Source organism: Crinia signifera, chromosome 19 (genome assembly GCF_055691185.1).
Source record: "Crinia signifera chromosome 19, ASM5569118v1, whole genome shotgun sequence".
Lineage (NCBI taxonomy): Eukaryota > Metazoa > Chordata > Amphibia > Anura > Myobatrachidae > Crinia > Crinia signifera.
The window spans coordinates 138,837,136-138,861,243 of record NC_139226.1 but is presented as its reverse complement, the minus strand read 5'-3'; the positions used below and the strand labels follow the sequence as shown (position 1 = coordinate 138,861,243).

Here is a 24,108-nt window from a genome sequence, read left to right as displayed (position 1 = left end):
GAGTCAGCACCCGGCCCTGCGCTGTCCTAGGCTGTGGCTACGCATTGCATTATGGGAGTCAGCACCCGGCCCTGCGCTGTCCTAGGCTGTGGCTACACATTGCATTATGGGAGTCAGCACCCGGCCCTGCGCTGTCCTAGGCTGTGGCTACGCATTGCATTATGGGAGTCAGCACCCGGCCCTGCGCTGTCCTAGGCTGTGGCTACACATTGCATTATGGGAGTCAGCACCCGGGCCTGCGCTGTCCTAGGCTGTGGCTACACATTGCATTATGGGATGCAGCACCCGGCCCTGCGCTGTCCTAGGCTGTGGCTACACATTGCATTATGGGAGTCCGCACCTGGCCCTGCGCTGTCCTAGGTTGTGGCTACACATTGCATTCTGGGAGTCAGCACCCGGCCCTGCGCTGTCCTAGGCTGTGGCTACGCATTGCATTATGGGATGCATCACCTGGCCCTGCGCTGTCCTAGGCTGTGGCTACGCATTGCATTATGGGATTCAGCACCCGGCCCTGCGCTGTCCTAGGCTGTGGCTACGCATTGCATTCTGGGAGTCAGCACCCGGCCCTGCGCTGTCCTAGGCTGTGGCTACACATTGCATTATGGGAGTCAGCACCCGGCCCTGCGCTGTCCTAGGCTGTAGCTACACATTGCATTATGGGAGTCAGCACCCGGCCCTGCGCTGTCCTAGGCTGTGGCTACACATTGCATTCTGGGGGTCAGCACCCGGCCCTGCGCTGTCCTAGGCTGTGGCTACACATTGCATTATGGGAGTCAGCACCCGGCCCTGCGCTGTCCTAGGCTGTGGCTACACATTGCATTCTGGGATTCAGCACCCGACCCTGCACTGTCCTAGGCTGTGGCTACACATTGCATTCTGGGATTCCGCACCCGGCCCTGCACTGTCCTAGGCTGTGGCTACACATCGCTTTTGTCAGGACACCGTTGAACAGGATCCTGTTTAGAGGGGATACGGTCGGTTGGCCAACCTAAATATGGTGGACAGTCATTAGGTCGACATACTGCAAGGTCAACATGGGTCTAGGTTGACAGTCAAAAGGTCGACATGGGGGTTTTCACTGTTTTTTGAGCCAACAGGCGGTATTTTATGCCCATAATCCACTAGGGCGTGGTGGGAGAATAAAATAGTATGCCGAGCGCAGGGGTGCATTTAATCTTGTGTCCATGTCAACTGTGTCGACATTCAGGTAAAAAAAACAGTGAAAAACTCCATGTCAACCTTTTAACTGTCGCCCTAGACCATGTCGACCTAATGGCCTGTCAACCTAGACCCAAGTTGACCTAGTGGTGTTGACCTAATTACTGTCAACCTTTAGGTCGACCGTGTGATCCATACTTGTTTAGAGGGATGACACTTCTTGTTTAGCAGGATGCAGCAGACTTGTGTATATATCCTGTTGTACTGCATCCTGCAATGCAGGCAAAGTGTATGCAGCCATAGACTTACACGTGCAGGCTCCTTCCTGTCACACAGGTCCCGGGACTTGTCCAAAGGTAATGTGTAGATGCTAGCCTATAGGGGCTGCGCATGTACAGCAGCCATTTCCAGGGGAGGGTTCTGGGGAAATCCTCTGCAACCACCCCTGAGATCTGTAGCCCATTGATTGGAACAGGCTATTGGCACATTCTGATGGCTGTAGCTGTGCATTCCAGAAATGGCAGCATTGCACCCCCCAACAGAACTCTAAGGGGGATGTGAGATACTGGCTGTGGCCCCCCTCATACATGCAGGAGATGTGAGATACCGGCTGCAGGCCCCTCATCATACATGTAGGAGATGTGAGATACCGGCTGCAGGCTCATCATACATGTAGGGGATGTGAGATACCGGCTGTGGCCCCCTCATACATGTAGGGGATGAGAGATACCGGCTGCGGGCTCCCGTCATACATGTAGGGGATGTGAGATACCGGCTGCGGGCGCCTCTGTCAAACATGTAGGGGATGTGAGATATCGGCTGCGGGCTCCCGTCATACATGTAGGGGATGTGAGATACCGGCTGCAGGCCCCTCATCATACATGTAGGGGATGTGAGATACCGGCTGCGGGCCCCCCCATCATACATGTATGAGATGTGAGATACCGGCTGCAGGCTCCCGTCATACATGTAGGGGATGTGAGATACCGGCTGCAGGCGCCTCCATCATACATGTAGGGGATGTGAGATACCGGCTGCAGGCGCCTCCGTCATACATGTAGGGGATGTGAGATACCGGCTGCAGGCTCTCTGCATACATGTAGGGGATGTGAGATACTGGCTGCAGGCCCCTCATCATACATGTAGGGGATGTGAGATACCGGCTGCGGGCTCCCGTCATACATGTAGGGGATGTGAGATACTGGCTGCGGACCCCCGTCATACATGTAGGGGATGTGAGATACCGGCTGCGGGCCCCCCCATCATACATGTAGGGGATGTGAGATACCGGCTGCAGGCTCCCTGCATACATGTAGGGGATGTGAGATACCGGCTGCAGGCCCCTCATCATACATGTAGGGGATGTGAGATACCGGCTGCGGGCCCCCCCATCATACATGTAGGGGATGTGAGATACCGGCTGCGGGCTCTCGTCATACATGTAGGGGATGTGAGATACCGCCTGCGGGCGCCCCCGTCATATATGTAGGGGATCATGGATGTGAGATACCGCCTGCGGGCGCCCCCGTCATACATGTAGGGGATGTGAGATACCGGCTGCGGGGCCCCGTCATACATGTAGGGGATGTGAGATACCGGCTGCGGGGCTCCCGTCATACATGTAGGGGATGTGAGATACCGTCTGCAGGCCCCCGTCATACATGTAGGGGATGTGAGATACCGTCTGCAGGCCCCCGTCATACATGTAGGGGATGTGAGATACCGTCTGCAGGCCCCCGTCATACATGTATGAGATGTGAGATACCGGCTGCAGGCTCCCGTCATACATGTAGGGGATGTGAGATACCGGCTGCAGGCTCCCGTCATACATGTAGGGGATGTGAGATACTGGCTGCAGGCTCCCGTCATACATGTAGGGGATGTGAGATACCGGCTGCGGGCCCCCTTCATACATGTAGGGGATGCTTAATGTTTGCAGCTAGCCTGTGTTCAGAGATGCACTGCTTCATAGGCCGCACTGTGTGTGCGCACCAAGGCGCAGGGGGCTTGTCCATTTCATGGGCATGTTGCTGAAATGTGAGCGTACATGGAATATCCGGGCTGATCGTTAATGGGTGGACATGGTAAAGATTATTATTTTTGGGTGGAGATTTTACCATCCACGGTGACCTATTGGGAACGGTACAGCGGTTGCTAATTTGGGGTCCATGTGACAAAATCTAAATTGACAACAACAAAAAATGTTTAAAAACTCATGTCTACCTTTTGGTGTCGACCTATTATTATCTAGCGGTATAGGGTGCCCACAGTGGAGGCCTATCTGTGACACAGGGCCGGGGTCAGGCTGGTGCCGGGGTCTCTGCAGTGCGATACATTGTTACTGGAGCGGGGTCAGGTACTGGTGACCTGCGGGTGACTCCTGAGTGGGCGGTTCCCAGTAGGCTCACGCTGTGGGCGTGGCTAAGTGTGTTTACAGTATTGAGTAACTGACAGATGTGGGTGTATCCCGCTGGTGCAGAATTGTAGTGGTGGGCGGGATCACAGCTGCAGGAGGCGGTGACATGTTGGAGTAGGTGTGTCTATGCGAGCATGGACTAACATAGCGGTGGGCGGGGTCGCGGTTGCAGTGGGCGTTCCCCCAGGACACATGTGGATGTTCCTTCCCGAGCACCGGACTGATGGAGCAGCTTACCCCGGGCAGCATGGAGCAGCAGCGGCAGGGACTGGAGCATCTGAGGGGGATGGAGCAGTGGCGGCAGGGACAGGAGCAGTGGCAGCCGGGACAGGAGCAGCAGCCGGCGGTAGCACTGGAGGAAGAGAAGCCGCCCTACTCGTACGTGGCTCTGATCGCGCTGGTGCTGGAGGAGAGCCCGGGCCGGCGCCTGCCCCTGAGCGGCATATACGAGGCCATAGCCCGGCGCTTCCCGTACTACTCCCGGCTGCCGGGGAAGGGCTGGCAGAACAGCATCCGCCACAACCTCAGCCTGAACCGGTGCTTCACCCGCCTGCCCCGCCAGCCCGGGCACAAGGGCGGCCTCTGGCAGCTGGAACCCTCCTTCTACGGCATGTTCCAGCAGGGCAACTACCGGAGGAGGCGGCGGCGGCAGCAGCAACCCGTGGCCCCGATGCCCGCCTTCCGCTACCAGGAGCCGCCAGCCTACCACTACCAACTGCTCAGCGGCCCCTGGGGGCCCGGGACCCCGCTCCTCTTCCCCCGGGCTCCGCAGCCAGCCTACACGGCCATCAGCCCGGGCAGCTTCCACTGCGACACGTCCTCCGCAGCCCTCTACTGGGAGCAGGAGTACGGGGGGGCGATGCTGCCGGCCAGGGGGGAGCCCTGCTCCCAGGCACCGGTGTACAGCCTCCGCTCCCTACTCACAGACTGACCGTCTCCATCTCCTGGGGCCACACCCACTGACCGGCCTCCATCACCTGGAGCCACACCCACTGACCGGCCTCCATCACCTGGAGCCACACCCACTGACCGGCCTCCATCACCTGGAGCCACACCCACTGACCGGCCTCCATCACCTGTGTCCTCACCAACCGCGCGCTCCATCACCTGTGTCCTCACCAACCGGCCTCCATCACCTGTGTCCTCACCAACCGGCCTCCATCACCTGTGTCCTCACCAACCGGCCTCCATCACCTGTGTCCTCACCCATTGACCGCCTCCATCACCTGTGTCCTCACCAACCGGCCTCCATCACCTGTGTCCTCACCAACCGGCCTTCATCACCTGTGTGCTCACCAACCGGCCTCCATCGCCTGTATCCTCACCAACCGGCCTCCATCACCTGTGTCCTCACCCATTGACTGCCTCCATCACCTGTGTCCTCACCAACCGGCCTCCATCGCCTGTATCCTCACCAACCGGCCTCCATCGCCTGTGTCCTCACCAACCGGCCTCCATCACCTGTGGCCTCTCCAACTGCTGGCATCTCATTACCCATCCTCTTACTGACTCCTTCACCTGTGGCCTCACCGACTGATGGCCTCCATCACCCGTCATATCACTGACTCCTCCATCACCTGTGGCCTCACCGACAAACTGGCCTCTCATTACCAGTCATCTTACTGACTCCTCCTTCACCGACCAATAGCCTCCATCACCCGTCATATTACGGACTCCTCTGTCACCTGTGGCCTCCATCACCCGTCATATCACTGACTCCTCTGTCACCTGTGGCCTCCATCACCCGTCATATCACTGATTTCTCAATCACCTGTGGCCTCCATCACCTCCCCTACCCACGTCTGGCACCTCCCATCCCTATATTGATGTGTCACTTAATGCCTCACAACAACACCCCTTTTATAATGGATATCTCCATCATGTTTGCTGTGCTACCCCGGATCTCCATCATCTATATACTCCTTATCCCACAGCCAGGTGACAGCCAACCACCAATCAGTGCCTTGTATGATGTGTGTCTCCATTACCTAGCAACAACTCTACCTCTCACATCACCATAGTAACCTGCCAATGGACATCTCTCCAACCCCACTGGGCAGTGGTCTCCCTGCTAAGTGAGCCCTCATCCCATCTGACACTCCACTCGCCCAATATCCGCCTAATATAAATAACCTTACCCATTACCTGGCCTCCGCTGTGCCCTCCCCACTGGACATTGCTACCCCTGCCAACTGGCATCTCCCAGCTGCCTGGAAATCCTAGCCTGCTTCTATATGGCGGCCTATGCCAGCCAGGCCACCTTATATGTGGACAGTAGGCACCTCTGGCAACCACCATGGCATACCCCAGCCTTTCTCTGTACCAGACTGCCTTATACTTACCAACCGGGCATCTGATATCTGCTGTGCCAATGCTATGGTCCTCATCTGGTCTCCATCACCTGACCCTCAGGCTGGCATTTCCCAGCTCCTGTGCCCATATATGCCAGACAGCCTTATCCCTACATAATCTGACTTCCTCCATGCCAACCACTTTCACCATAACCCCACTGCCAACCATCACTCTTCTGGTATAAATTATTCTGTATTATGCCAGTCTGGTACCCGACAGATCTACTTCTGCCCAACCAACCATGCCAGTTATTGATAGACTATCCTAACCTTGGCATCTGGACATACCCAAGTCCCAACCTGCACTTTGCAGCCATAACAGACAACCTTGCCAGCAGAGGGACCTCCAGTGTCCTGCCATATGTGCTCCCATGCATAGCCTGGCAGTGGGGCACATATAGACCCTTATGTCTGCCAGCTAGATTATTGCACTTATGTACAGTATATGCTACCCACTATACCTCATGTCTACCCTCTCCTATAGGGGGTGCTGTCCACATGGGGGTCCCTCCCATCAATCCTTTAATAGTCTTCATTTCCCTTAACCTCCAGTCCTACAATATGAGAGGCCGACTTACTGGGTGTGAATCATTGGCTCACCCATAACTGGGTCCACAGCCAATAGGGTGCCCACATATAATTGACGGCCAATGGGTCAATCGGGATAAAAAGGTTCACGCACACTTTATTTGGGGTGTCATTTATTAACCACAACCTTTTGTAACTGTTGACCTTAAGCACTGTCAACGTTTGACTATGTAAACCTTTTGTATGCGTCGACTGTATGGGGTGGACCTAATTACTATGGACCCATTATTATCCGCATGCCAGGTTTATCACAGTGGGAATGTGCCCCTATAACGTCGGACAGATGCTTGGGACGGGCTGGACGGGATCCCCAGTTATTCCTGTAATGCGTTGGATGAATTCTGTAGTTGCCCTGTTTGCTTATTGTTGTGTTCCTGTGGCGTCATTCCGTGCGTGCCATGATTTCTTATTGCGCACAAGGATGAATGTGACGTGTGAGTGCGGGAGATCTGCAGGACGCGGGTCTCGCTGTTAGCATGAAAGGATTTCTGTTGTGTGTTTTATACGCGGTTTGTAAAGTGTTTTAATAAAATGTTTATTTGAATTGATAGGATTTTGTCTCTTATTGGTTTTATTATACGTGTAGGTATGAAGACATGTATCACACCTGTAACATGTAGGTATGTAGCCGAGTATCACACCTGTAACATGTAGGTATGTAGCCGTGTATCACACCTGTAACGTGTAGGTATGAAGACATGTATCACACCTGTAACATGTAGGTATGTAGCCGAGTATCACACCTGTAACATGTAGGTATGTAGCCGTGTATCACACCTGTAACGTGTAGGTATGAAGACATGTATCACACCTGTAACATGTAGGTATGTAGCCGAGTATCACACCTGTAACATGTAGGTATGTAGCCGTGTATCACACCTGTAACGTGTAGGTATGAAGACATGTATCACACCTGTTACATGTAGGTATGTAGCCGAGTATCACACCTGTAACATGTAGGTATATAGCCGTGTATCACACCTGTAACGTGTAGGTATGAAGACATGTATCACACCTGTAACATGTAGGTATGTAGCCGAGTATCACACCTGTAACATGTAGGTATATAGCCGTGTATCACACCTGTAACATGTAGGTATGTAGCAGAGTATCACACCTGTAACGTGTAGGTATGTAGCCGAGTATCACACCTGTAACATGTAGGTATGTAGCCGTGTATCACACCTGTAACATGTAGGTATGTAGCCGTGTATCACACCTGTAACGTTTAAGCATACTTCCCAACATGACCCTCTCCAGGAGGACACAATGCTCTGCTCCTGGACTTCCCTGGTAATGTAGGATTGCCAGCACCTGTGGTGAACAGGTTCATTGATAGAAAGGTGTCACCACAGGTGCTGGCAATCCTACATTACCAGGGAAGCCCAGGAGCAGAGCATTGTGTCCCTCATGGAGAGGGGCATGCTGGGAGGTATGGATAATGTAGGATTGCCAGCACCTGTGAGGAGCTAGGTAACTGATAAGAAAGGTGTCACCACAGGTGATGGCAATCATACATTACCAGGGAAGCCCAGGAACAGAGCATTGTGTCCTCCTGGAGAGGGGCATGCTGGGAGGTATGGATAATGTATGATTGCCAGCACCTGTGGGGAGCTAGGTAACTGATAAGAAAGGTGTCACCACAGGTGCTGGCAATCATACATTACCAGGGAAGCCCAGGAACAGAGCATTGTGTCCTCCTGGAGAGGGGCATGCTGGGAGGTATGGATAATGTATGATTGCCAGCACCTGTGGGGAGCTAGGTAACTGATAAGAAAGGTGTCACCACAGGTGCTGGCAATCCTACATTACCAGGGAAGCCCAGGAACAGAGCATTGTGTCCTCCTGGAGAGGGGCATGCTGGGAGGTATGGATAATGTATGATTGCCAGCACCTGTGGGGAGCTAGGTAACTGATAAGAAAGGTGTCACCACAGGTGCTGGCAATCATACATTACCAGGGAAGCCCAGGGACAGAGCATTGTGTCCTCCTGGAGAGGGGCATGCTGTGAGGTATGGATAATGTATGATTGCCAGCACCTGTGGGGAGCTAGGTAACTGATAAGAAAGGTGTCACCACAGGTGCTGGCAATCCTACATTACCAGGGAAGCCCAGGAACAGAGCATTGTGTCCTCCTGGAGAGGGGCATGCTGGGAGGTATGGATAATGTATGATTGCCAGCACCTGTGGGGTGCTAGGTAACTGATAAGAAAGGTGTCACCACAGGTGCTGGCAATCCTACATTACCAGGGAAGCCCAGGGACAGAGCATTGTGTCCTCCTGGAGAGGGGCATGCTGGGAGGTATTTATAATGTATGATTGCCAGCACCTGTGGTGAGCTAGGTAACTGATAAGAAAGGTGTCACCACAGGTGCTGGTAATCCTACATTACCAGGGAAGCCCAGGAACAGAGCATTGTGTCCTCCTGGAGAGGGGCATGCTGGGAGGTATTTATAATGTATGATTGCCAGCACCTGTGGGGAGCTAGGTAACTGATAAGAAAGGTGTCACCACAGGTGATGGCAATCATACATTACTAGGGAAGCCCAGGAACAGAGCATTGTGTCCTCCTGGAGAGGGGCATGCTGGGAGGTATGGATAATGTACGATTGCCAGCACCTGTGGGGAGCTGGGTAACTGATAAGAAAGGTGTCACCACAGGTGATGGCAATCATACATTACCAGGAAAGCCCAGGAGCAGAGCATTGTGTCCTCCTGGAGAGGGGCATGCTGGGAGGTATGGATAATGTACGATTGCCAGCACCTGTGGGGAGCTGGGTAACTGATAAGAAAGGTGTCACCACAGGTGCTGGCAATCATACATTACCAGGGAAGTCCAGGAACAGAGCATGGTGTCCTCCTGGAGAGGGGCATGCTGGGAGGTATGGATAATGTATGATTGCTAGCACCTGTGGGGAGCTAGCTAACTGATAAGAAAGGTGTCACCACAGGTGCTGGCAATCCTACATTACCAGGGAAGTCCAGGGACAGAGCATTGTGTCCTCCTGGAGAGGGGCATGCTGGGAGGTATGGATAATGTATGATTGCCAGCACCTATGGGGTGCTAGGTAACTGATAAGAAAGGTGTCACCACAGGTGCTGGCAATCCTACATTACCAGGGAAGCCCAGGGACAGAGCATTGTGTCCTCCTGGAGAGGGGCATGCTGGGAGGTATTTATAATGTATGATTGCCAGCACCTGTGGTGAGCTAGGTAACTGATAAGAAAGGTGTCACCACAGGTGCTGGCAATCATACATTACCAGGGAAGCCCAGGAACAGAGCATTGTGTCCTCCTGGAGAGGGGCATGCTGGGAGGTATTTATAATGTATGATTGCCAGCACCTGTGGGGAGCTAGGTAACTGATAAGAAAGGTGTCACCACAGGTGATGGCAATCATACATTACCAGGGAAGCCCAGGAACAGAGCATTGTGTCCTCCTGGAGAGGGGCATGCTGGGAGGTATGGATAATATGTGATTGCCAGCACCTTTGGGGAGCTAGGTAACTGAAAAGAAAGGTGTCACCACAGGTGATGGCAATCATACATTACCAGGGAAGCCCAGGAGCAGAGCATTGTGTCCTCCGGGAGAGGGGCATGCTGGGAGGTATGGATAATGTAGAATTACTAACACCTGTGGGGAGTTAGGTAACTGATAAGAAAGGTGTCACCTCAGGTGCTGGCAATCCTACATTACCAGGGAAGCCCAGGAGCAGAGCATTGTGTCCTCCTGGAGAGGGGCATGCTGGGAGGTATGGATAATGTAGGATTGTCATCACCTGTGGGGAGCTAGGTAAATGATAAGAAAGGTGTCACCACAGGTGCTGGCAATCCTACATTACCAGGGAAGCCCAGGAGCAGAGCATTGTGTCCTCCTGGAGAGGGGCATGCTGGGAGGTATGGATAATGTATGATTGCCAGCACCTGTGGGGAGCTAGGTAACTGATAAGAAAGGTGTCACCACAGGTGCTAGCAATCCTACATTACCAGGGAAGCCCAGGAACAGAGCATTGTGTCCTCCTGGAGAGGGGCATGCTGGGAGATTTGGATAATGTATGATTGCCAGCACCTGTGGGGAGCCAGGTAACTGATAAGAAAGGTGTCACCACAGGTGCTGGCAATCATACATTACCAGGGAAGCCCAGGAACAGAGCATTGTGTCCTCCTGGAGAGGGGCATGCTGGGAGGTATGGATAATGTATGATTGCCAGCACCTGTGGGGAGCTAGGTAACTGATAAGAAAGGTGTCACCACAGGTGCTGGCAATCCTACATTACCAGGGAAGCCCAGGAGCAGAGCATTGTGTCCTCCTGGAGAGGGGCATGCTGGGAAGTATGGATAATGTATGATTGCCAGCACCTGTGGGGAGCTAGTTAACTGATAAGAAAGGTGTCACCACAGGTGCTGGCAATCATACATTACCAGGGAAGCCCAGGAACAGAGCATTGTGTCCTCCTGGAGAGGGGCATGCCGGGAGGTATGGATAATGTATGATTGCCAGCACCTGTGGGGAGCTAGGTAACTGATAAGAAAGGTGTCACCACAGGTCATGGCAATCCTACATTACCAGGGAAGCCCAGGAACAGAGCATTGTGTCCTCCTGGAGAGGGGCATGCTGGGAGGTATGGATAATGTATGATTGCCAGCACCAGTGGGGAGCTAGGTAACTGATAAGAAAGGTGTCACCACAGGTGCTAGCAATCCTACATTACCAGGGGAGCCCAGGAACAGAGCATTGTGTCCTCCTGGAGAGGGGCATGCTGGGAGGTATGGATAATGTAGGATTGCCAGCACCTGTGGGAGCTAGGTAACTGATAAGAAAGGTGTCACCACAGGTGCTGGCAATCATACATTACCAGGGGAGCCCAGGAACAGAGCATTGTGTCCTCCTGGAGAGGGGCATGCTGGGAGATATGGATAATGTATGATTGCCAGCACCTGTGGGGAGCCAGGTAACTGATAAGAAAGGTGTCACCACAGGTGCTGGCAATCATACATTACCAGGGAAGCCCAGGAACAGAGCATTGTGTCCTCCTGGAGAGGGGCATGCTGGGAGGTATGGATAATGTATGATTGCCAGCACCTGTGGGGAGCTAGGTAACTGATAAGAAAGGTGTCACCACGGGTGCTAGCAATCCTACATTACCAGGGGAGCCCAGGAACAGAGCATTGTGTCCTCCTGGAGAGGGGCATGCTGGGAGGTATGGATAATGTAGGATTGCCAGCACCTGTGGGAGCTAGGTAACTGATAAGAAAGGTGTCACCACAGGTGCTGGCAATCATACATTACCAGGGAAGCCCAGGAACCATGCATTGTGTCCTCCTGGAGAGGGGCATGCTGGGAGGTATGGATAATGTAGGATTGCCAGCACCTGTGGGGAGCTAGGTAACTTATAAGAAAGGTGTCACACAGGTGCTGGCAATCATACATTACCAGGGAAGCCCAGGAACAGAGCATTGTGTCCTCCTGGAGAGGGGCATGCCGGGAGGTATGGATAATGTATGATTGCCAGCACCTGTGGGGAGCTAGGTAACTGATAAGAAAGGTGTCACCACAGGTGCTGGCAATCCTACATTACCAGGGAAGCCCAGGAACAGAGCATTGTGTCCTCCTGGAGAGGGGCATGCTGGGAGGTATGGATAATGTATGATTGCCAGCACCTGTGGGGAGCTAGGTAACTGATAAGAAAGGTGTCACCACAGGTGCTGGCAATCATACATTACCAGGGAAGTCCAGGAGCAGAGCATTGTGTCCTCCTGGAGAGGGGCATGCTGGGAGGTATGGATAATGTAGGATTGCCAGCACCTGTGGGAGCTAGGTAACTGATAAGAAAGGTGTCACCACAGGTGCTGGCAATCATACATTACCAGGGAAGCCCAGGAACCATGCATTGTGTCCTCCTGGAGAGGGGCATGCTGGGAGGTATGGATAATGTACGATTGCCAGCACCTGTGGGGAGCTAGGTAACTGATAAGAAAGGTGTCACCACAGGTGCTAGCAATCCTACATTACCAGGGGAGCCCATGAACAGAGCATTGTGTCCTCCTGGAGAGGGGCATGCTGGGAGGTATGGATAATGTATGATTGCCAGCACCTGTGGGGAGCTAGGTAACTGATAAGAAAGGTGTCACCACAGGTGCTGGCAATCATACATTACCAGGGAAGCCCAGGGACAGAGCATTGTGTCCTCCTGGAGAGGGGCATGCTGTGAGGTATGGATAATGTATGATTGCCAGCACCTGTGGGGAGCTAGGTAACTGATAAGAAAGGTGTCACCACAGGTGCTGGCAATCCTACATTACCAGGGAAGCCCAGGAACAGAGCATTGTGTCCTCCTGGAGAGGGGCATGCTGGGAGGTATGGATAATGTATGATTGCCAGCACCTGTGGGGTGCTAGGTAACTGATAAAAAAGGTGTCACCACAGGTGCTGGCAATCCTACATTACCAGGGAAGCCCAGGGACAGAGCATTGTGTCCTCCTGGAGAGGGGCATGCTGGGAGGTATTTATAATGTATGATTGCCAGCACCTGTGGTGAGCTAGGTAACTGATAAGAAAGGTGTCACCACAGGTGCTGGTAATCCTACATTACCAGGGAAGCCCAGGAACAGAGCATTGTGTCCTCCTGGAGAGGGGCATGCTGGGAGGTATTTATAATGTATGATTGCCAGCACCTGTGGGGAGCTAGGTAACTGATAAGAAAGGTGTCACCACAGGTGATGGCAATCATACATTACTAGGGAAGCCCAGGAACAGAGCATTGTGTCCTCCTGGAGAGGGGCATGCTGGGAGGTATGGATAATGTACGATTGCCAGCACCTGTGGGGAGCTGGGTAACTGATAAGAAAGGTGTCACCACAGGTGATGGCAATCATACATTACCAGGAAAGCCCAGGAGCAGAGCATTGTGTCCTCCTGGAGAGGGGCATGCTGGGAGGTATGGATAATGTACGATTGCCAGCACCTGTGGGGAGCTGGGTAACTGATAAGAAAGGTGTCACCACAGGTGCTGGCAATCATACATTACCAGGGAAGTCCAGGAACAGAGCATGGTGTCCTCCTGGAGAGGGGCATGCTGGGAGGTATGGATAATGTATGATTGCTAGCACCTGTGGGGAGCTAGCTAACTGATAAGAAAGGTGTCACCACAGGTGCTGGCAATCCTACATTACCAGGGAAGTCCAGGGACAGAGCATTGTGTCCTCCTGGAGAGGGGCATGCTGGGAGGTATGGATAATGTATGATTGCCAGCACCTATGGGGTGCTAGGTAACTGATAAGAAAGGTGTCACCACAGGTGCTGGCAATCCTACATTACCAGGGAAGCCCAGGGACAGAGCATTGTGTCCTCCTGGAGAGGGGCATGCTGGGAGGTATTTATAATGTATGATTGCCAGCACCTGTGGTGAGCTAGGTAACTGATAAGAAAGGTGTCACCACAGGTGCTGGCAATCATACATTACCAGGGAAGCCCAGGAACAGAGCATTGTGTCCTCCTGGAGAGGGGCATGCTGGGAGGTATTTATAATGTATGATTGCCAGCACCTGTGGGGAGCTAGGTAACTGATAAGAAAGGTGTCACCACAGGTGATGGCAATCATACATTACCAGGGAAGCCCAGGAACAGAGCATTGTGTCCTCCTGGAGAGGGGCATGCTGGGAGGTATGGATAATATGTGATTGCCAGCACCTTTGGGGAGCTAGGTAACTGAAAAGAAAGGTGTCACCACAGGTGATGGCAATCATACATTACCAGGGAAGCCCAGGAGCAGAGCATTGTGTCCTCCGGGAGAGGGGCATGCTGGGAGGTATGGATAATGTAGAATTACTAACACCTGTGGGGAGTTAGGTAACTGATAAGAAAGGTGTCACCTCAGGTGCTGGCAATCCTACATTACCAGGGAAGCCCAGGAGCAGAGCATTGTGTCCTCCTGGAGAGGGGCATGCTGGGAGGTATGGATAATGTAGGATTGTCATCACCTGTGGGGAGCTAGGTAAATGATAAGAAAGGTGTCACCACAGGTGCTGGCAATCCTACATTACCAGGGAAGCCCAGGAGCAGAGCATTGTGTCCTCCTGGAGAGGGGCATGCTGGGAGGTATGGATAATGTATGATTGCCAGCACCTGTGGGGAGCTAGGTAACTAATAAGAAAGGTGTCACCACAGGTGCTAGCAATCCTACATTACCAGGGAAGCCCAGGAACAGAGCATTGTGTCCTCCTGGAGAGGGGCATGCTGGGAGATTTGGATAATGTATGATTGCCAGCACCTGTGGGGAGCCAGGTAACTGATAAGAAAGGTGTCACCACAGGTGCTGGCAATCATACATTACCAGGGAAGCCCAGGAACAGAGCATTGTGTCCTCCTGGAGAGGGGCATGCTGGGAGGTATGGATAATGTATGATTGCCAGCACCTGTGGGGAGCTAGGTAACTGATAAGAAAGGTGTCACCACAGGTGCTGGCAATCCTACATTACCAGGGAAGCCCAGGAGCAGAGCATTGTGTCCTCCTGGAGAGGGGCATGCTGGGAAGTATGGATAATGTATGATTGCCAGCACCTGTGGGGAGCTAGTTAACTGATAAGAAAGGTGTCACCACAGGTGCTGGCAATCATACATTACCAGGGAAGCCCAGGAACAGAGCATTGTGTCCTCCTGGAGAGGGGCATGCCGGGAGGTATGGATAATGTATGATTGCCAGCACCTGTGGGGAGCTAGGTAACTGATAAGAAAGGTGTCACCACAGGTCATGGCAATCCTACATTACCAGGGAAGCCCAGGAACAGAGCATTGTGTCCTCCTGGAGAGGGGCATGCTGGGAGGTATGGATAATGTATGATTGCCAGCACCAGTGGGGAGCTAGGTAACTGATAAGAAAGGTGTCACCACAGGTGCTAGCAATCCTACATTACCAGGGGAGCCCAGGAACAGAGCATTGTGTCCTCCTGGAGAGGGGCATGCTGGGAGGTATGGATAATGTAGGATTGCCAGCACCTGTGGGAGCTAGGTAACTGATAAGAAAGGTGTCACCACAGGTGCTGGCAATCATACATTACCAGGGGAGCCCAGGAACAGAGCATTGTGTCCTCCTGGAGAGGGGCATGCTGGGAGATATGGATAATGTATGATTGCCAGCACCTGTGGGGAGCCAGGTAACTGATAAGAAAGGTGTCACCACAGGTGCTGGCAATCATACATTACCAGGGAAGCCCAGGAACAGAGCATTGTGTCCTCCTGGAGAGGGGCATGCTGGGAGGTATGGATAATGTATGATTGCCAGCACCTGTGGGGAGCTAGGTAACTGATAAGAAAGGTGTCACCACGGGTGCTAGCAATCCTACATTACCAGGGGAGCCCAGGAACAGAGCATTGTGTCCTCCTGGAGAGGGGCATGCTGGGAGGTATGGATAATGTAGGATTGCCAGCACCTGTGGGAGCTAGGTAACTGATAAGAAAGGTGTCACCACAGGTGCTGGCAATCATACATTACCAGGGAAGCCCAGGAACCATGCATTGTGTCCTCCTGGAGAGGGGCATGCTGGGAGGTATGGATAATGTAGGATTGCCAGCACCTGTGGGGAGCTAGGTAACTTATAAGAAAGGTGTCACACAGGTGCTGGCAATCATACATTACCAGGGAAGCCCAGGAACAGAGCATTGTGTCCTCCTGGAGAGGGGCATGCCGGGAGGTATGGATAATGTATGATTGCCAGCACCTGTGGGGAGCTAGGTAACTGATAAGAAAGGTGTCACCACAGGTGCTGGCAATCCTACATTACCAGGGAAGCCCAGGAACAGAGCATTGTGTCCTCCTGGAGAGGGGCATGCTGGGAGGTATGGATAATGTATGATTGCCAGCACCTGTGGGGAGCTAGGTAACTGATAAGAAAGGTGTCACCACAGGTGCTGGCAATCATACATTACCAGGGAAGTCCAGGAGCAGAGCATTGTGTCCTCCTGGAGAGGGGCATGCTGGGAGGTATGGATAATGTAGGATTGCCAGCACCTGTGGGAGCTAGGTAACTGATAAGAAAGGTGTCACCACAGGTGCTGGCAATCATACATTACCAGGGAAGCCCAGGAACCATGCATTGTGTCCTCCTGGAGAGGGGCATGCTGGGAGGTATGGATAATGTACGATTGCCAGCACCTGTGGGGAGCTAGGTAACTGATAAGAAAGGTGTCACCACAGGTGCTAGCAATCCTACATTACCAGGGGAGCCCATGAACAGAGCATTGTGTCCTCCTGGAGAGGGGCATGCTGGGAGGTATGGATAATATATGATTGCCAGCACCTGTGGGGAGCTAGGTAACTGATAAGAAAGGTGTCACCACAGGTGCTGGCAATCATACATTACCAGGGAAGCCCAGGAACAGAGCATTATGTCCTCCTGGAGAGGGGCATGCTGGGAGGTATGGATAATGTATGATTGCCAGCACCTGTAGGGAGCTAGGTAACTGATAAGAAAGGTGTCACCACAGGTGCTGGCAATCATACATTACCAGGGATGCCAGGAACAGAGCATTGTGTCCTCCTGGAGAGGGGCATGCTGGGAGGTATGGATTATGTATGACTGCCAGCACCTGTGGGGAGCTGGGTTACTGATAAGAAAGGTGTCACCACAGGTGCTGGCAGTCATACATTACCAGGGAAGCCCAGGAACAAAGCATTGTGTCCTCCTGGAGAGGGGCATGCTGGGAGGTCTGGATAATGTAGGATTGCCAGCACCTGTGGGGAGCTGGGTAACTGATAAGAAAGGTGTCACCACAGGTGCTAGCAATCATACATTACCAGGGAAGTCCAGGAACAGAGCATTGTGTCCCCCTGGAGAGGGGCATGCTGGGAGTTATGGATAATGTATGATTGCTAGCACCTGTGGGGAGCTAGGTAACTGATAAGAAAGGTGTCACCACAGGTGCTGGCAATCATACATTACCAGGGAAGCCCAGGAGCAGAGCATTGTGTGCTCCTGGAGAGGGGCATGCTGGTAGGTATGGATAATGTAGGATTGCCAGCACCTGTGGGGAGCTAGGTAACTGATAAGAAAGGTGTCACCACAGGTGCTGGCAATCATACATTACCAGGGAAGTCCAGGAACAGAGCATTGTGTCCTCCTGGAGAGGGGCATGCTGGGAGGTATGGATAATGTAGGATTGCCACCAGCACCTGTGGGGAGCTAGGTAACTGATAAGAAAGGTGTCACCACAGGTGCTGGCAGTCATACATTACCAGGGATGCCCAGGAACAGAGCATTGTGTCCTCCTGGAGAGGGGCATGCTGGGAGGTATGGATAATGTATGATTGCCTGCACCTGTGGGGAGCTAGGTAACTGATAAGAAAGGTGTCACCACAGGTGCTGGCAATCATACATTACCAGGGAAGCCCAGGAGCAGAGCATTGTGTCCTCCTGGAGAGGGGCATGCTGGGAGGTATGGATAATGTATGATTGCCAGCACCTGTGGGGAGCTAGGTAACTGATAAGAAAGGTGTCACCACAGGTGCTGGCAATCCTACATTACCAGGGAAGCCCAGGAGCAGAGCATTGTGTCCTCCTGGAGAGGGGCATGCTGGGAGGTATGGATAATGTATGATTGCCAGCACTTGTGGGGAGCTAGGTAACTGATAAGAAAGGTGTCACCACAGGTGATGGCAATCATACATTACCAGGGAAGCCCAGGAGCAGAGCATTGTGTCCTCCTGGAGAGGGGCATGCTGGGAGGTATGGATAATGTAGGATTGCCATCACATGTGGGGAGCTAGGTAACTGATAAGAAAGGTGTCACCACAGGTGCTGGCAATCATACATTACCAGGGAAGCCCAGGAACAGAGCATTGTGTCCTCCTGGAGAGGGGCATGCTGGGAGGTATGGATAATGTAGGATTGCCAGCACCTGTGGGGAGCTAGGTAACTGATAAGAAAGGTGTCACCACAGGTGCTGGCAATCATACATTACAGGGAAGCCCAGGAACAGAGCATTGTGTCCTCCTGGAGAGGGGCATGCTGGGAGGTATGGATAATGTAGGATTGCCAGCACCTGTGGCGAGCTAGGTAACTGATAAGAAAGGTGTCACCACAGGTGCTGGCAATCCTACATTACCAGGGAAGCCCAGGAACAGAGCATTGTGTCCTCCTGGAGAGGGGCATGCTGGGAGGTATGGATAATGTATGATTGCCAGCACCTGTGGGGAGCTAGGTAACTGATAAGAAAGGTGTCACCACAGGTGCTGGCAATCATACATTACCAGGGAAGCCCAGGAGCAGAGCATTGTGTCCCCCTGGAGAGGGGCATGCTGGGAGGTATGTGTAGGTATGCCCCGTGCAGTACTGTTCTGTGCATGCAGATCGTGTAGCATAGGACACAGGCCTATGGGGGTTATTCTGTTTTATTCAGCGAACCTCGTCCAGGCTGTCTGCCCCCTCACAGCGCGGGTTCGCCTGCACTGGCTGCGAATGGACATTTATGATAAATATTCATTCGCAGGCTACAGGGAACCGCTGACCGTCACATGATGGGGATGGTGTACTCATATCTCAGTGACTCTTGGGTCTCAGTGACTCTTGGGTCACTTAGATAATTGTGCACCCTTGGGAGAAAGGGGACAGGCAGGTGACATTTGATGTCACCTGCCTGTCCCCCCACCCACGTCACCGGGCGATTTGCATGGGGAAATCGTCTGGCCCACGTAACCCACACCTGCAATCCTGGGTGCAGCCTTGACAAAGCTGTTTCTAAGACAGTGAAACACATGTGTTGGCACAGACCAATACCAAAATGCTTGTTAGCTTAAAAATAGAAATGTGATTTTGATTTGTTGTATTCTGTATTAGCACCATACTAAGTGATCTCCGTGAGGCAAAGGTCAGAAGGGGACATATTTGAGAAGGAGCCCAGCGGTGGGTCTCTAGACAATACTCCCCTGACCTTGAAAGATATATACCTCACATACTGGTTTATATACCTGCTCCTCTGCCTACTAATATAAAAATACAGTAGGCAGTACCACCGATGACCAGCAGGTGGCACTGAAAAAACACTAATAACTACGGACTGTAGGGAATCCCCTTAATATCTTCTATTTAAGTGGATCAGTGAACCATCTGCCTCAGTGTAGTGTGTACCCCAACTGATACACACTACAAACATTAATACAACTTATCTACCAAGCTACAATACAAGCATTTTTTGGATTGGTCTCTGTGTAATTTTAAACACACTATTTTTTCTTTCTTTAAAAACACACTGAATGTTTATGTCTGTGTATGTGATTTTACCTCTATTTTTCACTGTTGTCCTAGTTCCTGCATTGTAATACAGGAAATCTTAGAAATAAACTAATAAAAGTTATATTTTAAATAAAATCATATTACCAGTGCGTTCCCCATCAAACAGTCCCTTTCCTCTCTTCTTACAAAATTGTTTCTAGTTACGTAAAGCAGAAATACCTGGGAAATCCCAGCAGCTCTCACTATCCGCTGTCACAGCGTTCCCGTCCCTGCATCTCTTGTTCCTCTGACAAATCTAACACAGCTATGGCAAAGTAACAAAAAAAGAGCCGGTAACCAGGGAAACACCAGGCTGCACTGCAGAGGGGCAGATGTAACATGTGCAGAGAGTAAGGTGTGGGAGGGGCGTGTCCTAGCTCAGAGCTACATTGCAGTGTGAGAATAAAGCCGTCCAGCTTGTGTGGGCTACATGCAAAAGCAGCCAGTAACTGGGTACCACCATGCTGCAGTGCAGGAGGCAGGGCCGGATAAAAAATGGGCCTGATGGAGCTGCAGCTCCAGGCCCACTCTCCAAATAGGCCCACAGCACCAGCATTCAGTTTGCGTATTCAGGCATTTCTTACATAGCTCATGTTGTAGATGAGGACTGGGGCTTTCCAACGAGCCTGGCCCCACGTCGTTAACCCCCTGGGAACCGGAGATACCACCAGGCAAAGCTAAAACGTAATGTACATTTTGGTCTGTGGCTTAACATGTAAGGGGCATTATGGTCTGTGGCTTAACATGTAAGGGGCATTATGGTGTAATTGTCTAATGCATCCCTTCGGCGTATAATGTCCCTGTTTGTTAAGCATGTTGGGAATTTTGGCTCAATCTGTTTGGTATAGTGTGAATTTTGGCTCATTCCATGTGGTATAATGTGTAAGAGGCAAGTACAGTATAAGGCAGGGAAGGGGAACCTTCGGCCCTCCAGCTGTTGTTGAACTACACATCCCAGAATGCTTTGCTACAGTTTTAGCATGGCCAAATAGCAAAACTGTAGTGGTGCATGCTGGGATGTGTAATTCAGCAACAGCTGGAGGGCCGAAGGTTCCCCATCCCTGGTATAAGGGGTTACTATTGTGTTGCATGAGTTGTATAAGGGGTATATGGTGTGGTAAACTTACGTGACCACATAAAAGGAGCTGAAATGTTGTCTACCGAGTTTTGGCTTTCCGTATTGTTTTTATGACTGGAACGCAGCCTCACCCAGCAAGTATCTAGGACAGTGGTTCTCAACCTTGGTCCTCAAGGACCCCAACAGTGCACGTTTTCCAGGTCTCCTGGCAGTTGCACAGGTGCACTCATTATTTACTGATACATTTTAACAGATCACAGGTGGGGCTAATTAATTCACCTGTGATTCTGTGTGGATACCTGGAAAACATTAACTGTTGAGGACCGAGGTTAAGAACCACTGATCTAAGACATCGGCATCCTGCGGGTGTACCTTTGGAGGGCACCGGCAATATATCTCCATGCATCCTGTGAGTGACGGAATTTGTAACACACATATATACACGGAGGGTTAGGCACTCACAACTTTAGATGAAGCTGCAGCCGGTGCCATCGCAGGTAGAAGCTTAGAGACGCAGAGGATGAGGCACTCACGACTTAAATTCAAGTAAAGGCAGACAGAGCCATGGGTGTAACAACGTTTCAAATTTCTATTGAATTTGTCATCAGATATCCCCCTTCTATTAGGGGTGGCAACCGTCCATTACAACGACTCCGTTGTGAGTCCCGCTGGATCCACAGGATGGACGTAGTTTCTCCCCGTGGTCTCAATGAGCAAATATCTCTTTCTGTATTTAAATGAGACCCATTATATTACTATGTATCTTTGCACTTACACCGGACAGCGCCGACCGCAGAGCCGGGGAGGGCTTAAAAACCCTTCTGCAGGTTGCGGCCTAGCACAGCCGGGACCTAGATTTTGTGGCGCCTCCCAGATGCTCCTGACGTGGGGCTGGCTGAGTCAGAGGATGGAGATGGGGAGGCAGCCTCGGGGCCCGCTCTCCCCTGTGCCCCCATGCCTCTGACACTGGTCCCCTCTAGGCCGATTCGGGTACCATTCGTGTCCTTCCTGCCTCGGAGAAGGAGGTGAGCTGCGGTAGGTTGAGAGGACCCGAGACGCAGCACTTCCCCTCTGGGAGCATCGCGGTGGCCCGTCATAAGTGAGGTGCAGGTTTCTCAGCCCGCCCCTCTGCTTTTGTGTGCGGGTCCCTTGGCAGGGCGCTGTGTCCGGATGCCCGGACATTAGGGCCCCAGCGGAGCTTTTTCCAAGGCTCTCTGGATTCTCCCTTTTACATGCCGACCCTCCTGGGGCTACGCCTGTCTGAGTGTCGCTACCCCATCGATAATCCGTGCATACTCCGGTGTGCATGTGGCACGGCTGGGGATACCGCAAGCAGGCGCCCTCTCCCCCTCTCTGGGAGGGAGGTCCAGACTGCCTTAGCCCCCCCAAGGCCAGACCCCGCTTTCTTCCCCTCTTCAGGGGCTCGTCTGTGTGCTCCATCAAGCAACGTGTGGTTGCCTGTGGTTGATGCAAGGTTGTCGCTGGCCGGGGTGGTACAAGAGTGCGCCGGTTGAGAGGATGGAGGCAGACGCAGTGAGGTGGCTGGGGATAGTTGGCGAGAGGGAGTGCCTATGGGCCTCCTCCCTCCCTGCTTCCCCCCAGCCGCTCCCGACTAAGACCTCAGATCAGATGTGGCGACCCGTTGAGAGGTAAACGGGTGGGCTCCGTTCGGTCTGCCCAGAGGATTCAACCCGGTGGGCTGACGTGTTGTTCGCCATGGGTCGTCAGACCCTCTGCCACTCTGCCCTTCTTTTGGGAGGCAGCTGGTGGTGGAGGGATGCGGCCTGGGCGGTCCCATCCCCTCAGGGCTCATTTCCTCTGTGGTGGTGTGCTGCGACCAGCTTCAGGCTAGCTGGGAAGGCCCAGAGGGCGAAGGTGACCTGGAGGCAGCAGGTGGGGGGTCCATACCTCTGTGCTGTGCCACCAGGTGTTATATCTGCCTCCTGGCAAGATCAGTCACCATCACCTGGAGCCAAGGGAGATGACTGCCTCCGTGCCCTCCCCCTGTCGAACCGTTCTGCCCATGCGGATGGTGTAAAGCAGGGTGGGGAGGGGGTACGGGGCCCCCTGCTCCTGATGTGGCTAACCACTGGAATGGATTGTCCTCAGTGTGTCCCAGACTGTGCCATGCCACCGAGACAGGAGGTCCGTGGTCCGTGGTGATGTCGGTGGCCCACCCGACCTGTCTTGAAGCACGGACCAAGCAGTCTAACACACGTGCGAGTTGGAGGGCTTGCAGCGAAACCCAATGGTGCAATGAAGGTGAGGGCCAAGGCTCCCTGGTTGAGGTGGGATCCTGCCTCTGCAGTGTGCCATTGGTGCTGGTTTCCTCCGAAGTTTCCCTCGGGATAGCTGGCGCTCTGTGCAGGCACGAACCCCCTGACGCAGTTATATCCAGTAAAGTGAATGATTAGAGGTCTTAAGGCCAAAACGATCTCAACCTATTCTCAAACTTTAAATGGGTAAGAAGCCCGGCTCGCTGACCTGGAGCCGGGCATGGAATTCGAGCGCCCAGTAGGCCACTTTTGGTAAGCAAAACTGGCGCTGCGGGATGAACCGAATGCCGGGTTAAGGCGCCCGATGCCGACGCTCATCAGACCCCAGAAAAGGTGTTTACTGATATAGACAGCAGGACGGTGGCCATGGAAGTCGGAACCCGCTAAGGAGTGTGTAACAACTCACCTGCCGAATCAACTAGCCCTGAAAATGGATGGCGCTGGAGCGTCGGGCCAATACACGGCTATCGCAGGCACTGTCGGGCCTGCGGGGGCTAGGCCGTGACGAGTAGGAGGGCCATTGAGGTGAGCGCAGAAGACAAGGGCGAGGGCCCGGGCGGAGCCGCCGTGGGTGCAGCTCTTGGTGGTTGTAGCAAATATTCAAACGAGAACTTTGAAGGCCGAAGTGGAGAAGGGTTTCGTGTGAACAGCAGTTGAACATGGGTCAGTCGGTCCTAAGAGATGGGCGAGCGCTGTTTGGAAGGGATGGGCAATGATACCCACTGTCCCTACCTACTATCTAGCGAACCACAGCCAAGGGAACAGGCTTGGCACAATCAGCAGTGAAAGAAGACACTGTTGTGCTTGACTACTGATGATGTGTTGTCGTCATAGTAATCCTGCTCAGAATGAGAGGAACTGTAGTTTCAGACATTTGGTGTACGTGCTTGGCTGAGGAGCCAATGGGGCGAAGCTACCATCTGTGGGATTATGAATGAATGCCTCTAAATCAGAATCAACCTAAGCATGCCGATA

General features: G+C 52.7%; 1 pseudogene; it reads left to right on the top strand.

The window, feature by feature from the left end:
• Positions 1 to 23,055: 23,055 nt before the first annotated feature.
• On the top strand, positions 23,056 to 23,861 carry LOC146044528 (28S ribosomal RNA; annotated as a pseudogene).
• The last annotated feature ends 247 nt before the right edge of the window (positions 23,862 to 24,108 follow it).